This window comes from Sciurus vulgaris (assembly GCF_902686455.1).
Source record: "Sciurus vulgaris genome assembly, chromosome: 3".
Taxonomy (NCBI): domain Eukaryota; kingdom Metazoa; phylum Chordata; class Mammalia; order Rodentia; family Sciuridae; genus Sciurus; species Sciurus vulgaris.
Window position 1 is genome coordinate 28,492,663 of NC_136463.1, and position 15,269 is coordinate 28,507,931.

At 39.6% G+C, this 15,269-nt stretch overlaps 2 protein-coding genes across 5 annotated transcripts in view; one reads left to right on the plus strand and one right to left on the minus strand.

Moving 5' to 3' along the window:
• LOC306657740 (uncharacterized protein) overlaps positions 1-938 on the plus strand; it is a 69,583-nt gene extending 68,645 nt beyond the window's left edge. Inside the window, exons 4-5 of the transcript XR_013762864.1 lie at positions 454-490; positions 854-938. The gene's annotated coding sequence lies outside the window, so the exon portion shown is untranslated. The remainder of the gene's footprint in view (positions 1-453; positions 491-853) is intronic.
• CA10 (carbonic anhydrase 10) overlaps positions 1-15,269 on the minus strand; it is a 491,731-nt gene that overhangs the window by 105,440 nt on the left and 371,022 nt on the right. The gene's annotated exons all lie outside the window — the stretch shown is intronic.

Sequence of the window (15,269 nt, forward strand, 5' to 3'; positions counted from 1 at the left end):
TCAAAAGATTCCCAGTCTGCCTCTCTTTAGCTGTGTAACCTTGGGTATTTGACTTAATCTCTTGAAGCTTCTGTTTCCTTAACCACAAAATAGATATAACAAAAATTTCCTCATGAAAATGAGGGACAGAAAAAGCTGTAAGGCATCTTAAAAACAAATAGCAAAAGGACACAGTCCCTTCTTTGGAGTAATTACTTTAAACATAAAAGGGTTCCATGTATATGGGGTAGCTAAAATATTCAAAATCATGGACAATAGAATAGCAACGGCCAGGGGCTGGGGCTGGGGCTGGGGAAGGAGGAGTGGAAAGTTAGTGTAATGGTTCTAAAATTTCAGTTTTGTAAGATGAAATGAGTTCAGGAGATGACTAGTGGTGAAGTTCAAACAGCAATGTGAATGTGCTTAATACATGGAATTTAAAAGTGGTTAAGATGGTAAATTTTTATACTATAGGTATTTACTACAATAGATACATCAGAAAATTCCCCTGGTAAGCTTGTTATAAATACCAAGTAAATAATGTATGCACTGGTTACACATTTTCACCTTCTCCCTTCCCTCTTTTTCGGCTTACTGCATGGGTGCCCAGCTGATGTGGAAGGATCCTCTTGATCTTCCTTCCTGACTTCTTTTCCACTTCCTAGATCCAGATGGAATATAGCATTGCTTGTTAAATGTCAGAAGGGAGAACTTTGACTTTTGTGTTACTATGATTCGCTTGCCTCTCGTTTTGAACTTGATAGAACTAGCGACGGGGAGCGCCCAAGATCATTTGAAAGGCTTGAAACAAAAACCAAACTGGGAGAATCAAGAAAAAACCATTGTGCCTTCTCTTCTTCTACCTCTCTTCTAGACCCCTTCTGCACATGAGGCTCCAACTCCATCCATTCACTCAGTCTGCAAACTCAGAAGATGGTCCATGTACTTGACTCTGTGCTAGGAGCTGGGCGAGTGTGGTCTCTGCTCCCATGGAGCTCACACTCCGTAATGCAGAGATCCGAGTGGGGACAGGAAACTATGGAAGTCCATAACTTCTACCATTTTTGTCTATATGTTCTTAAAATTAGATGTAATGCCCCCGTACCCCCACCCTTTTCCAAGAGTCCAAAATAACATTAATTTGTACTCATCAAAAAAAGATGTGTAGCCAAGGTATGGTTTGTTGCACTTTAATTTAAAAATAAAGGCTTGACAACGTTATGTATGATATCTAAATCGAACGGTACATCTGCACTCTAGTAATTAACACTGCAGCAGTGTCATTTTATCTGGAATGCTAATTACTGTGTTTCCCATTAACTACTTTGGTGCACAGCATGTTGGGGAAGTTTGTATTATGCAGACCAGAAACCAGGACTGAAAGAAGTTGAAGGTGCAGGGAACATCCTGGTTGTCTCTGGCTGTCCATGCAGATCTCCTTTTGTTTTTATCTCAATTCAGGGCAACATGAGGTGAGAGACATGTGGTACCCATTTTACAAATAAGGGAACCCAGCGAGGTTGGTGAAGACTTCGTGACTTGTCCAGTATCACATGTGGGGCAGGTGGCAAACCTGAGACCAATCATCTTGACTTGAGTGAACACAAGCATCTTAGCCCATTTCAGAGGAAAAGTATGTTGGGGATTTTCATTTCTTCTGCCACCTGTAGATGCAGGTCTTAGGCAGTTCCAGAGACATCAGAGTTCTTAAGAACAGAGGACTCAAATCAGGTACATGGCTGCTGAAGTTCGTCCTAGGAAGACGCCTTGAGGAACCTGAAGGTCAAAGAAGACTTGATTTTCTTACCTGCAGACATTTATACTGGTTTAAGACTGAGTGGAGCTACAGGTATTGAGGGATTGAGGGAACCAGGTCAGAGGTGCTACAACTATGCCTGTCAAGATCGCATGTCAATCAATATCATCCATAACCTAGACCTTGTCAAAGCGATTTGTTCTTCTGCAAAGGAAAAACAATTACCCCAGTATATTCATTTTGTAAAACTGATGTTCTTGGATAGAAAACCCAGTTCATATACAGTAGCTTGCAATTTGCCAGGATCTCTTATTACTGGGTTTATCTCCTCTTTCATTCTGGTGACCCTACCGTATTAATGGGAAATAAATTTAGTCAGTGCATTTTTAAGGTAAGGAGAATTTTCGTTCTTTGAAAGTCAGCCACTATCCTGTTCATAACAGATGGCATCTTGGTTTGAACCTGTATGTAGTGTCAGAGGGGGTGCCGAATTCCAAACCTGAACTTCCTCTGTCAATTCTCATGATTTCTCCCTTAACCAACCCAGAACTGAACATGGTGAGGCTCATGCCATTCACTTCCCCTGGGGTGGGAGGTCATCAGGCTAAACCCACATGTGCCATGGAGGCTTCCCATAGGGCTGAGGTGCCCTCCCTGGGTGCTAGCACCCATTTCTACCCTGAGGTGAATAGCCATCAGTGGGGGAGCCAGGCCTTGACCCCAGGTTATCTCTAACTCTAAAGTCTGTGCTTTTCGCTACTATTAAATTATTAATAATTACTAGCTGATTACCTAACAATGCAGTATTACAAAGTTTTCTTGAAGAGGAACCCCACAGTGGTTTGAAGTTCAGGTTGTTTGGGATTATTAATCAGAGCCCTCCAGAGAAACAGAATCAACAGGATGAACAAATATGTATACACACATATATAAAGAGATTTAATTTCGGGAGTTGGCTAACAGGATAGTGGAGGCCAGTTGGCAGGGGGCAGGCAGCAGACTGAAGACCCAGGGAAGAGCAACCGTTGTGACTCATCTCTGAGGTCAGTCCACTGCAACATTCCTTCTTGTTCAGAGTTGGGGGTCAGTCTTTGATTCTCTTGGGGCCTTCAAATGATTGGACGAGGCCCACCCATGTCATGCTGAGCAATTTGCTTTACCCTCCTGCTTTACATATTTATCTCATTCCAAATGCTCTCATTAAAACATTCAGATAATCGTATTACCAAATACTTGGGTATCATGACCTAGGCAAGTTCATACCTAACATTGGCCATCATGTGTGCCTTAAAATCCTGTATGTGGGTCAAGCCACCAGGCCCACTGCCCACGCACATCTCCCATGCCACAGGCCCATACCCCAGTTCACCCCTGTGCAGTCTAGCATGTGCCCCTTCCCCCCCAGCCCCATGCTGCAGCTGACCATCTATCAACATGTGGGGTCACCTCTGTCTGCTAGCATGGATTGATTATTCCTGACCTGGAGGCCACCAGCCATAGTGAAACAGTACACTTCTTGGGATACCGCATTATCAAGTTCCTCTCAGATATCAGGTTACTGAAGACTAGGAGGTTTGAACAGTACAGTATAATTTTGTTGTATAATTTTTTTTATTAGTAGTTGTATTATGATTATTCCTAGTATACCTACTAGTATTCCTACTTTTTTCTTTTATTAATATTTTTGTCACTCTATTTTCCTCTTATCTAACTGTTTCCTTGGAGACTCTTTCTCCCTTTTCTCATGCTAACCACCTATTTCTTTTAATTCTGCTTTCACTATTCCTATGACATAGTACCTCTATAGACTCACTTCTTTTAAAAAAAAATTTAGTTGTAGGTGGACACTTTATTTATGTTTATGTGGTGCTGAGGGTCAAACTCAGCTCCTCACATGTATTAATCAAGTGCTATACCACTGAGCTACAGCCACAGCCCCATAGAATCACTTCCTATTTCATTAACACCACTCCCCATTCTCTTTGTCCACCACTAGAAATTGTGGTCCCTATTTCAAAACTATTGGTTATGCTGTAGATAATAATTGAACTCATCATCTCTGTTTATTAAGACAATACAATTAATATCTTAATAGGGACTATTTGGGCTAAAGATGCATATTGTTTGTATGGTGTGCTGCTAATATTGATCTCTTACTTCAGGGTGAGGTGTTGGAAAACCTGCAGGGACATTATAAATCTATAGGGGGGAAACTGCAAAACCTTGGATTCACTCTGCTAGAGGGGAAGATACATGAATAACATGAGAAAACAACGGGAGAAAGTGTCCCAAACAAACCTTGATGCTATATCAATAGAATCCAATGACAGCATGGCAGAAGAAATGTCAGAAAGGGAGTTCAGAATGTACATAATCAAAATGATCTGAGAAGCAAATGATGAGATAAGAGAGCAAATGCAGGCAATGAATGACTGTACCAATCAACAGTTAAAAGAGCAAATGCAGGAAGCAAAAGATCATTTCAATAAAGAGATAGAGATTCTGAATAAAAACCAAACAGAAATCCTTGAAAGGAAGGAAACAATAAACCAAATTAAAAACTCAATAGAAAGCATAACCAACAGGCTAGATCATTTGGAAGACAGAACCTCAGACAATAAAGACAAAATATTTAATCTTGAAAACAAAGTTGACCAAACAGAGAAGATGGAAAGAAATCACGAATGGAATATTGAAGAATTATGGGATATCATGAAAAGACCAAATTTAAGAATTATTGGGATTGAGGAAGGCATAGAGGTACTAACCAAAGGAATTAATAATCTATTCAATGAAATAATATCAGAAAATTTCCCAAATCTGAAGAATGAAATGGAAAATCAAATACAAGAGGCTTACAGGACCCCAAATGTAAAAAATTACAACAGACCCACACCAAGACACATTATAATGAAAATACCTAACACACAAAATATAGAATTTTAAAGGCTGCAAGAGAAAAACATCAAGTTATATATAGGGGGAAACCAATATGGATATCAGTAGATTTCTCAACCCAGACCCTAAAAGCTAGAAAGACCTGGAACAACATTTTCAAGTTCTGAAAGAAAATGGATGCCAACCAAGAATCTTATACTCAGCAAAACTTACTTTCAGATTTGACAACGAAACAAAATCCTTCCATGATAAACAAAAGCTAAAAGGATTTATAAGTAGAAAGCCTGCATTACAGAACATTCTCAGAAAAATATTCCATGAAGAAGAAGTGAAAAACAATGATGTAAGTCAGCAAAGGGAGGAACTACCCTAAAGGAATAGCCAATTAAAGGAGAAACCAAGTCAAGTTAAAAACCAAAAATAAGCCAAAATGATCGGGAATACAAGTCATATCTTAATAATTACTCTGAATGTTAATGGCCTAAACTCATCAATCAAGAGACATAAACTGGCAGGTTGGATTAAAAGAAAGACCTAACAATATGCTGCCTTCATATGCTCATAGAAAAAGACATCCACAGACTAAAGGTGAAAGGATGAGAAAAAAACATACCACACACATAGACTCAGTAAAAAAGTGGGAGTTTCCAGCCTTATATCAGATAAAGAGGACTTCAGGCCAAAGTTAGAAGGGAAAAAGAAGGACATGTCATACTGCTTAAGGGAAGCATAAATCGGCAAGATATAACAATCATAAATATTTATGCCCCAAACAATGGCTCATCCATGTACATCAAACAAATCCTTCACGATCCCGGGAACCAAATAGACCAAAACACAATAATACTAGGTGACTTTAACACACCTCTCTCACCATTAGACAGATCTTCCAAACAAAAATTGAACAACGAAACCATGGAATTCAATAACATGACCAATAACTTAGACTTAACTGACATATATGGAATATTCCATCCATCAACAAACGAATATACTTTCTTCTTGGCAGCACATGGATCCTTCTCTAAAATAGACCATTTGTTATGCCACAAAGCTACTCTTAGCAAACACAAAAAGACTGAGGTACTACCTTGTATTCTATCAGATCACAATGGAATGAAATTAGAAATCAAGATAGAATAAAAACCAGAAACTACTTCAACACCGGGAGACTGAATAATACACTGTTGAATGATACATGGATAACAGAAGACTTCAGGGAGAAGATAAAAAAATTCTTAGAGGTAAATGAGAACAAAGATACAACATATCAAAATCTCTGGGATGCTATGAAAGCAGTACTAAAAGAAAAATTTATTGCATGGAGCACATTCAATAAAAGAAGAAAAAGCCAACAAATAAACAACCTAACATTACAGCTTGAAGCCCTAGAAAAAGAAGAACAGATCAACACCAAAAGTAATAGAAGACAGGGAATAAATAAAATCAGAACCGAAATCAATGAAATTGAAACAAAAGAAACAATTAAAAAAATTGACAAAATAAAAAGTCGGTTCTTTGGAAAAATAAACAAAATTGATAAACCCTTAGTTACACTAACACAGAGAGGAGAGAGAAAACTCAAATTACTAAAATTCTTGGTGAAAAAGGAAATATCACAACAGACACTATTTAAATACAAAACATAATTAGAAGCTATATTGAAAATCTATACTCCAATAAAATAGAAAATCTCAAAGACATCAACAGGTTTCTAGAGACATATGATCCACCCAAACTGAATCAGGAGGACATACACAATTTAAATAGATCATTTTCAAGCAATGAAATAGAAGAAGTCATCAAAAGCCTACCAACAAAGAAAAATTCAGGACCAGATGGATTCTCAGCTGAGTTCTATAAGACCTTCAAAGAACTCATTCCAATATGCCTCAAAATATTCCATGAAATAGAAGAGGAGGGAACCCTTCCAAACTCATTTATGAAGCTAATATCACCCTGATACCAAAACCAGACAAAGACATAGTGAGGAAAGAAAACTTCATCCATAATGAACATAGATGCAAGAATTCTTTTCTTTTGATTTTTTTTCCATTTTTTAAAATTAAAAATCATAAATTTACATAGGGCAATGTTGTTTGATTCATTCTGTTATTTTTCCCTTCCCCCACCCCTCCTTTCCCTCTATACAGTCCTTCCTTCCTCCATTCTTACCACCCTCCTTATCCCTAACCCGAAACCTAACCCTAACCCTAACGCTAACCCCTCATACCCCTCATTATATGTCCTCATCCGCTTATCAGCGAGATCATTCGTCCTTTAGTTTTGTGAGATTGGCTTATCTCACTTCGCATGATATCCTCCAATTTCATCCATTTGCCTGCAAATGCCATAATTTTATCATTCTTCATGGCAGAGTAATATTCCATTGTATATATATGCCACAGTTTCTTTATCCATTCATCAACTGAAGGGCATCTAGGTTGGTTCCACAATCTGGCTATGGTGAATTGAGCAGCTATGAACATTGATGTGGCTGTATCTCTGTAGTATGCTGATTTTAAGTCCTTTGGGTATAGGCCAAGGAGTGGGATAGCTGAGTCAAATGGTGGTTCCGTTCCAAGCTTTCTGAGGCATCTCCATACTGCTTTCCAGAGTGGCTGCACTAATTTGCAACCCCACCAGCAATGTATGAGTGTACCTTTTCCCCCACATCCTCGCCAACACCTATTGTTGCTTGTGTTCTTGATAATCGCCATTCTAATTGGGGTGAGATGAAAGCTTAGGGTAGTTTTGATTTGCATTTCTCTTATTATTAGAGATGTTGAACATTTTTTCATATATCTATTGATTGCTTGTACGTCTTCTGTGAAGTGTCTGTTCATTTCCTTAGCCCATTTGTTGACTGGATTATTTGTATTCTTGATGTAGAGTTTTTTGAGTTCTTTATAGATTCTGGAAATTAGCGCTCTATCTGAAGTATGAGTGGTAAAGATATTCTCCCACTCTGTAGGCTCTCTCTTCACATTACTGATAGTTTCCTTTATCTGAGAGAAAGCTTTTTAGTTTGAATCTATCCCAGTTGTTGATTCTTGCTTTTATTTCTTGTGCTATGGGTGTCCTGTTAAGGAAGTTTGATCCTAAGCCAACAAGTTGAAGATTTGGACCTACTTTTTCTTCTATAAGATGCAGGGTCTCTGGTCTGATTCCGAGATCCTTGATCCATTCTGAGTTGAGTTTTGTGCAGGGTGAGAGATAGGGGTTTAGTTTCATTGTGTTGCATATGGATTTCCAGTTTTCCCAGCACCATTTGTTGAAGAGGCTATCTTTTCTCCATTGTATATTTTTGGCACCTTTGTCTAGTATGAGAAAATTGTATTTATTTGGGTTTGTGTCCATGTCCTCTATTCTGTACCATTGATCTACCTGTCTATTTTGGTACCAATACCATGCCATTTTTGTTACTATTGCTTTGTAATAGAGTTGAAGATCTGGTATTGCGATATCCCCTGCTTCGCTCTTTCTACTGAGGATTACTTTAGCTATTGTGGGTTTCTTATACTTCCAGATGAATTTCATAATTGCTTGCTCTATTTCTGTAAGGTACATCATTGGGATTTTAATTGGAATTGCATTGAATCTGTATAGCACTTTAGGTAGTATGGCCATTTTGACAATATTAATTCTTCCTATCCAAGAACATGGGAGATCTTTCCATCTTCTAAGGTTTTCTTTAATTTCTTTCTTTAGTGTTCTGTAGTTCTCATTGTAGAGGTCTTTCACCTCTTTTGTGAGATTGATTCCCAAGTATTTTATTTTTTTTTGATGCTATTGTGAATGGGGTAGTTTTCCTAATTTCTCTTTCTGAAGATTCATCACTTATGTATAAAAATGCATTGGATTTATGAGCATTGATCTTGTAACCGATGCAAGAATTCTTAACAAAATTTTAGCAAATCACATACAAAGCATATTAAAAAGATAGTGCACCATGATCAAGTGGGTTTCATCCCAGGGATGCAAGGTTGGTTCAACATCCAGAAATCAATAAATGCAATTCACCACATCAACAGGCTTAAAGTTAAGAATCACCTAATTATTTCAATAGATGCAGAAAAAGCATGTGATAAAATACAGCACTCCTTCATGCTCAAAACACTAGAAAAAATAGGGATAGTGGGAACATTCCTCAACGTTGTAAAGGTTACCTATGCTAAACCCACGGCCAACATCATTCTAAATGGAGAAAACCTGAAAGCATTCCCCCTAAAAACTGGAACAAGGCAGGGATGCCCTCTTTCACCACTTTTATTCAGGATCTTCCTTGAAACTCTGGCTAGAGAAATTAGACCAAAGAAATTAAAGGGATATGAAGAGGAAAAGAAGAACTCAAACTATCACTATTTGCCAATAACATGATTCTATATTTAGAGGAGCTGAAAAACTCCACCAGAAAACTTCTAGAACTCATAAATGAATTCAGTAAAGTAGCAGGATATAAAATCATCACTCATAAATCAATGCAGTTTTATTCATAAGTGATGAATCCTCTGAAAGAGAAATTAGGAAAACTACCCCATTCACAATAGCCTCAAAAAAAAAAAAAAATACTTGGGAATCAATCTAACAGAAGAGGTGAAAGACCTCTACAATGAGAACTACAGAACACTAAAGAAAGAAATTAAAGAAAACCTTAGAAGATGGAGATCTCCCATGTTCTTGAATAGGCAGAATTAATATTGTCAAAATGACCATACTACCAAAAGTGCTATACAGATTCAATGCAATTCCAATTAAAATCCCAATGACGTACCTTATAGAAATAGACAAAGCAACTATGAAATTCATTTGGAAGAACAAGAGACCCAGAGTAGCTAAAGCAACCCTTAGCACGAAGAGAGAAGCAGATGGTATCATAATATCAGACCTTCAAAAATACTACAGAGCAATAGTAACAAATGGCATGGTATTGGCACCAAAATAGACAGGCAGACCAATGGTACAGAATAGAGGACACAGAGACAAACCCATATAAATACAGTTTTCTCATACTAGACAAAGGTGACAAAAACATACAATGGAGAAAAGATAGCATTTTCTTTCAAAATCTCAGTCATATAAAAGGAGAGACAGGTTGAAATAGTCTACATCTCAAGTACAGAACAATTGTAATTATTTAACTTTTCTTGTCAAAAGCTACGTGCATGACAAGGTAGATTTGTCCCTGGGTATAGATGGACCTCAGACACTACTGTGGTGTAAATCCCTTATTATTCAGGGTCTTAGATGTTGTCTAAGTTCATATTTTCACATGGGGGGAGAAAAAGGAGGAGATGAGTTAAAAAATGATCCAACCTATAAAATAATGTCAAAGATCTGTTGGTTTGACAGACACAGTGCTAGTAGGGTTGATGTTTATTGCAGAAAGTTAAGCTTGAGTAAAGTTTACGTTTAGAGATTCTGAAAGATTCAGTAAGCAGTTACTTATGTGACGGAAAGCTCATGTGAGGCTTCTGCTATTTTCCTGTGTTAGTCAGTTCTCCATAGCTGTGACCAAAATACCTGACAACATCTTAGAGGAGGAAAAGTTTTGGCTCGTGGCTTCAGAGGTTCAGTCTTTGGTTGGTGGACTCCATTTTTCTGGTCAAAGGTGAGGCAGAACATCATGGCGGAAGGGTGTGGCATAGGAGCACTGATATGCTCATGGTTACAAAGAAGCAATCAGAGAAAGGGGAAGGGGCTGCTGGGATGATGACATTTTCCAGTGTAGGTCTCTAGTGATCCACCCCCTCTAGCCACACCTCACTTGCCTACAGTTACCAGTCATGAGTCCATTCGAATTTGGATGGACTGATGAGGTTACAGCTCTCCTAATCTAATCATTTCACCCACAAACATTCCTGCAGTAACACAAGAGCCGTTAGGGGACACCTCATATCCAAACCATAACAATTGCCTCTCAAGGTAGCCTGATTTGAATCTCCTCCGATATACTAAAAATGCCCCAAGGCTTAAAGGGAAATCTGACACTATGATGGAGTAGCTGAGAGGAAACGATTTTAACTGTGTGAAAGACAGAAAGGGCACGAGGAGCTGCTTGCTTTCTCAAGGCTAGGAAAGAGAGGCGGAGGACAGCTGCCACTCAGGGCAATTTACTACCCCTCAAGTGCGATGGCCCTTTTTAGATTAGGAAATTGGGTATGCAGCAGGTGAGGGTTCTATTCAAAGGTAACACAGGAGAAAGTGAGAGGACTAGAGACCTTAAGCCTTTTGTGACAGAAAGTTCCTGGTCTTCTGGGATCTCAGAGAGTAACTTCCAAGTCACCCTAGAAAGCCTGCACTTCATTTCTCAGTGACCTCGTGGATTTCAGAAATGTAACAATAGTCTTTCGATTTATTAATGAATCATTAACGTGGAATTGGCACCTGGGCTCTGTGCGCTATGACACGAGAGTGCTGGCCTTCTTGTCTTCAGGAGATGATCTTATTTGGCAGATGTCTCCTGCCATAACTATGAGAGTGCATGACTGTAAACACACTGGTAGGTGAGGCACCCAGCATCTGCAGCAGCAGAAGGGACTGAGGTGTCTTGTAGGCTGGGTGCTGGATACCTTCACTGATGTCACCTCATCTGATCCTTGCCCTGCCCCTGTGAAGCAGGCATGGCGACCTGCATTCTCAGACAAGGAGAGGCAGGCTTGAATGGGTTAATGATTTTACTTGAAGCATCACACTTGGAAATTGGCAGAGCCAGAATTCCAGCCCAGGCTTGTTAGCTTGTTAGATTCCAAATTCTACAGTATTTTTAATTTTTATTTTATTTTTTTTTTTAAAGAAAACAAGTCAAAAGTTGGCAGAAAGAGTGTTGGGGAAACCATGTGGCTTATACACAGCTTTTGGGGTTAAGGATCAACTCAATTAAAATATGGTGTCCAGGTGGATGAGCCACATTGGGCTTAATTTGGCTAGGCCTGTTCTGGACACCCTTGGAGGTTTCTAGACCCAGAGCAGCAGGGCTAGTTATAGTTCCTGCCTGCCAGGAGCTGAGAGGTGGGTCATATCTGCCGAGTGTTGGCTTAGCAAATGGAATGACTGAGCCCATAATTAGGATCGCCACTCCGTGCCAAGAAAGGTTAGTGAAGAAGGTCTGACAGTCATGCCATAAATTAGGTGTCCTTTCTTTGCAACTGAGGTTTCCCATTACACGTCTTTGACCGCTCTGCTGAGGTGTGTAATAGTTCTTCTTCGCAATGTAATTAGTGAGCCTAAGAGATTTAGGAACAGTGCTTAGTCCCGTTTCCTGCGGAGTAACTCAAGATGCCAAGAGGCTGATGGCTGAAGGCTGACTGCAAAAAGCGAGCGGCTGCACGTTCACGTGGGCAGGCGGGAAGCTGGGTTTCGAGACAAATCAACGTGGCAGAAGTAACGGGCGTCGAGGGCGGCGTCACTGCAGCCTAGCACGCGTACAGACGGGCAGAGTTCGGGTTGTGTGGATTCTGAAGATAAAAGGACTGCGGGAGTAATCAAGCTTCACCTCTATAAACTGAGACAGACTGGGTCGTTCTGCACTCGGCAGTAAGTGGCAGACCCAAGACCAGAAATCAGCCCACTGACCGTGCTCCTCCATCCGGGTGGGAACAGCTACCCTTTCTCTTATCCTTTTGTTTTTCTTTGAGCTCTTTTATGCTGAGGGCACATAAGCATACTGACCCAGAGTTAGAAACGCTGGAGTACTAAGTGAACGTCTAGGTGGCTACTACAGCCCATGGAAAAGTAAAAAAAAAGTCCAGTCTGACATCTGGAGATGCCCTTTACTTGACACTATGCATCTGGGGAGTGGACTCTTCTCAGTGTTTGTCCAAATATTTTATTTTTTGGTTGATGTATAATATTTTTACATATTTATGGGGGACAATGTATTGTTTTGATTCACACACACACACACACACACACACACACACATATATATATATATATATATATATATAGAATACTGATCAATTTGGGGTCATTGGCATATCCATCATCGTAAAATTTTAACATTTCTTTTTGGTGAGTACGCTCAAAATCTTCTATTTTGAAATCTATATGCCTTTATCTTACATATTTCATAGTAATGATTAGAAATGGGATGGATTAGATTTTGAGATGAGAGAATGGAGGTAAAAGATGTGGAACTTTAAGAGTGAGCATTTTTGCAATTTAGCCTTGAAAGAAAGCAGAAAGAAAATATTTGGAGCTTGTGGGTCGGGGCTGTCAGGAAGGAGATGGGGGTAAGAAAGAAAATGGAACCAGACTGGAATGATCTGTTTTGGGTGACCGTGGATGGAGCTGGATAGGAGAGTTGATGTACTTTCAAGATCTCACCCACCACTCTTAACCCTGGGAGGATAGAGTTTCCTTCCTTAGCTGTGCTAAATTTAATCTTTCTCTTTCCCTTCTGACTCAGTCTGCTTTGGCTCTGAAAAGACTAGGATATCAGAACCAACATTAAATAAAAAGATGAAATAATCATACACGCTATTATTATATTAATCTTATTATTATTAAAAAATAAAACCTGTTTACCGTAATACTGACTCTTCAAGTAGTAGGCAATTTCTTTGCAAACTATAGGGATGTGAGGCAGTAACATTGCAAGAAAGTCTCTCTTGAACTTTGTTGCTGCTGGTGCTACAGACAAAAGACATGAAGAGCAGCATGTGAAAGATCTTACCTGGTCCACTAAGGTGTAAGTTAAGTGAGGAGATGCTCCCCTCTCTCCATCTAGGAGACTGGGACTGGTAGCCGCATTAACCTGAGTATGTTCTTGCCACACAGTGGTTGGCCCTGAAGCTCTTCACTGACCCCTCAGCCCTGCCCAGTCTCTGGCCACAGAGGGGGATCATGGGGAGTGGTGTTCTGGTATAGGGGTTTCCAGGTGTGAGTCCCATGCACTGCTTTCCTTTTGAGTCACTGCTACCAACCACTGAATCTATTAACTTAATATTATTATTTTAATAATTTAATATAAGTAAAATTTAAATTTCATGATCATTAAATGTGTTTTCTCTATCTGTTTAGATATTGTGTGAACATCTGAAATTCCTCCATCAATCCTGCAAGGTAGACGTGATCTTCCCATTTTCCAAATAAGAGCACCATCAAATGGCAGTTTACGTGACTCATCCATAAATGAGGGTCAAATAACTATTGAATAAAAAGAATCAGTTTAAATGTGGACTGGTTTCAACATAGACAACTTTATGCTTCACCATGCTTTTCTTAATCTCATGGTTTGTGTGACCACAGTTCAGTTTTGGCTTCTGATTTAATTCTTCAATTCTCTTACCTGAATTAGAATTCTGCTTTACACCTTATCCCACTAGCACATTGAAAGTTTGCAAAGTTCTTACCAAGCCCCTTACTGTTGGTGTCTGGATCCAGTGCTTTTGGACTCCCTAGTGAGTGGCTGGAGTCCTGTCCCAACTGGATAGAGCAACCAGAACCAAGATGGTACCCATTGATTGACAGCAGTATTGCCTCCACTGGGAACGCCTGTTCCTGTGCCCCTTTCATGGGTTGGCTAGCTACACTGGCCCAAGTCAAGCTTGAGTTGAGCAGAGACTTTTGAAGTATGTGTGCACATATTTAAAAAATATAATTTAATATAACAAATATATATTATAATCTATATTATATATAACATGTATAATATAAATACATAATTCAATATATTAGCTTTTTTTAAAAGATGATATAGGCACAGTTTGACTTATCTTTCTTGATTTCTGATGCAGGCTTAGCACATGAACAACGCTTGGTTTCTATTTGTGGAATAAAAATGGAAACGATTTTGCTTCAAGTCTCATCTTGGTGCCTGGCCCACATGCCACCCCTTATCTGACTCAGTAGGTCTGAGGCAGGACTTGGGAATCTGCTGTTTTCCTCTTCCAAACTTCTCTTGATGTCCCTTGAACTGAGTTGGATAGACATTCAATGCTAGGGGGCGGGGGTGCAGCTGTATAGAGTAATTTTCTGTATCTTTTCCCCACTCTCGCTCCATGTCTTCGGGAATTGCTTTGATAATTATAAAGATATAGTGTTAAAGCTCCTTCTAAGTACACGTAAGGGGCTACATACACAGAATCATCTTCAGGCCACCAGTTTTCCCTAAACTGAAAATTTAAGGTTAGGCCACTTTAATTAACATACTAAAACTCGCCTTAGAAAGGTTATTTCTAGCGTAATGTCATTTAATTCAATCCTGGATTCACAGGGCTTTAGGCAAATAACTCTCTAGTTATTTCATCTCCAAAGAGGAGAATGCCTTTTAAGAGGAGCCTGTGGAACGCAGTGGCTCACAGGCGCAGGCAGGGTACGTAAATCGCCTTCTGAATATCCTCCCAGGTGGGCCTTGCTGGTCCCACTGGTCAGGTGTTGGAATCCTTGATGCCAGTTTTCTCAAAGAAATTAGAAATAGCAGATGTTTGGGGGCATAATTAGATAGCAGGTCCTTTTGCTTGTTCATCACTCCGCTGCATGCAAGGTATTTCTTTAACATGTATCTCCCATGGAGTCCTTGTCCCTATGGACTCTTGTTCACCGTGAGCCACCACGCTGCAGGACACACTCAGGTGCCCACGGTGGTCAGCAGGTAATGTAAGTAAGTGAGACGGAACAGGCGTGGGGCAAC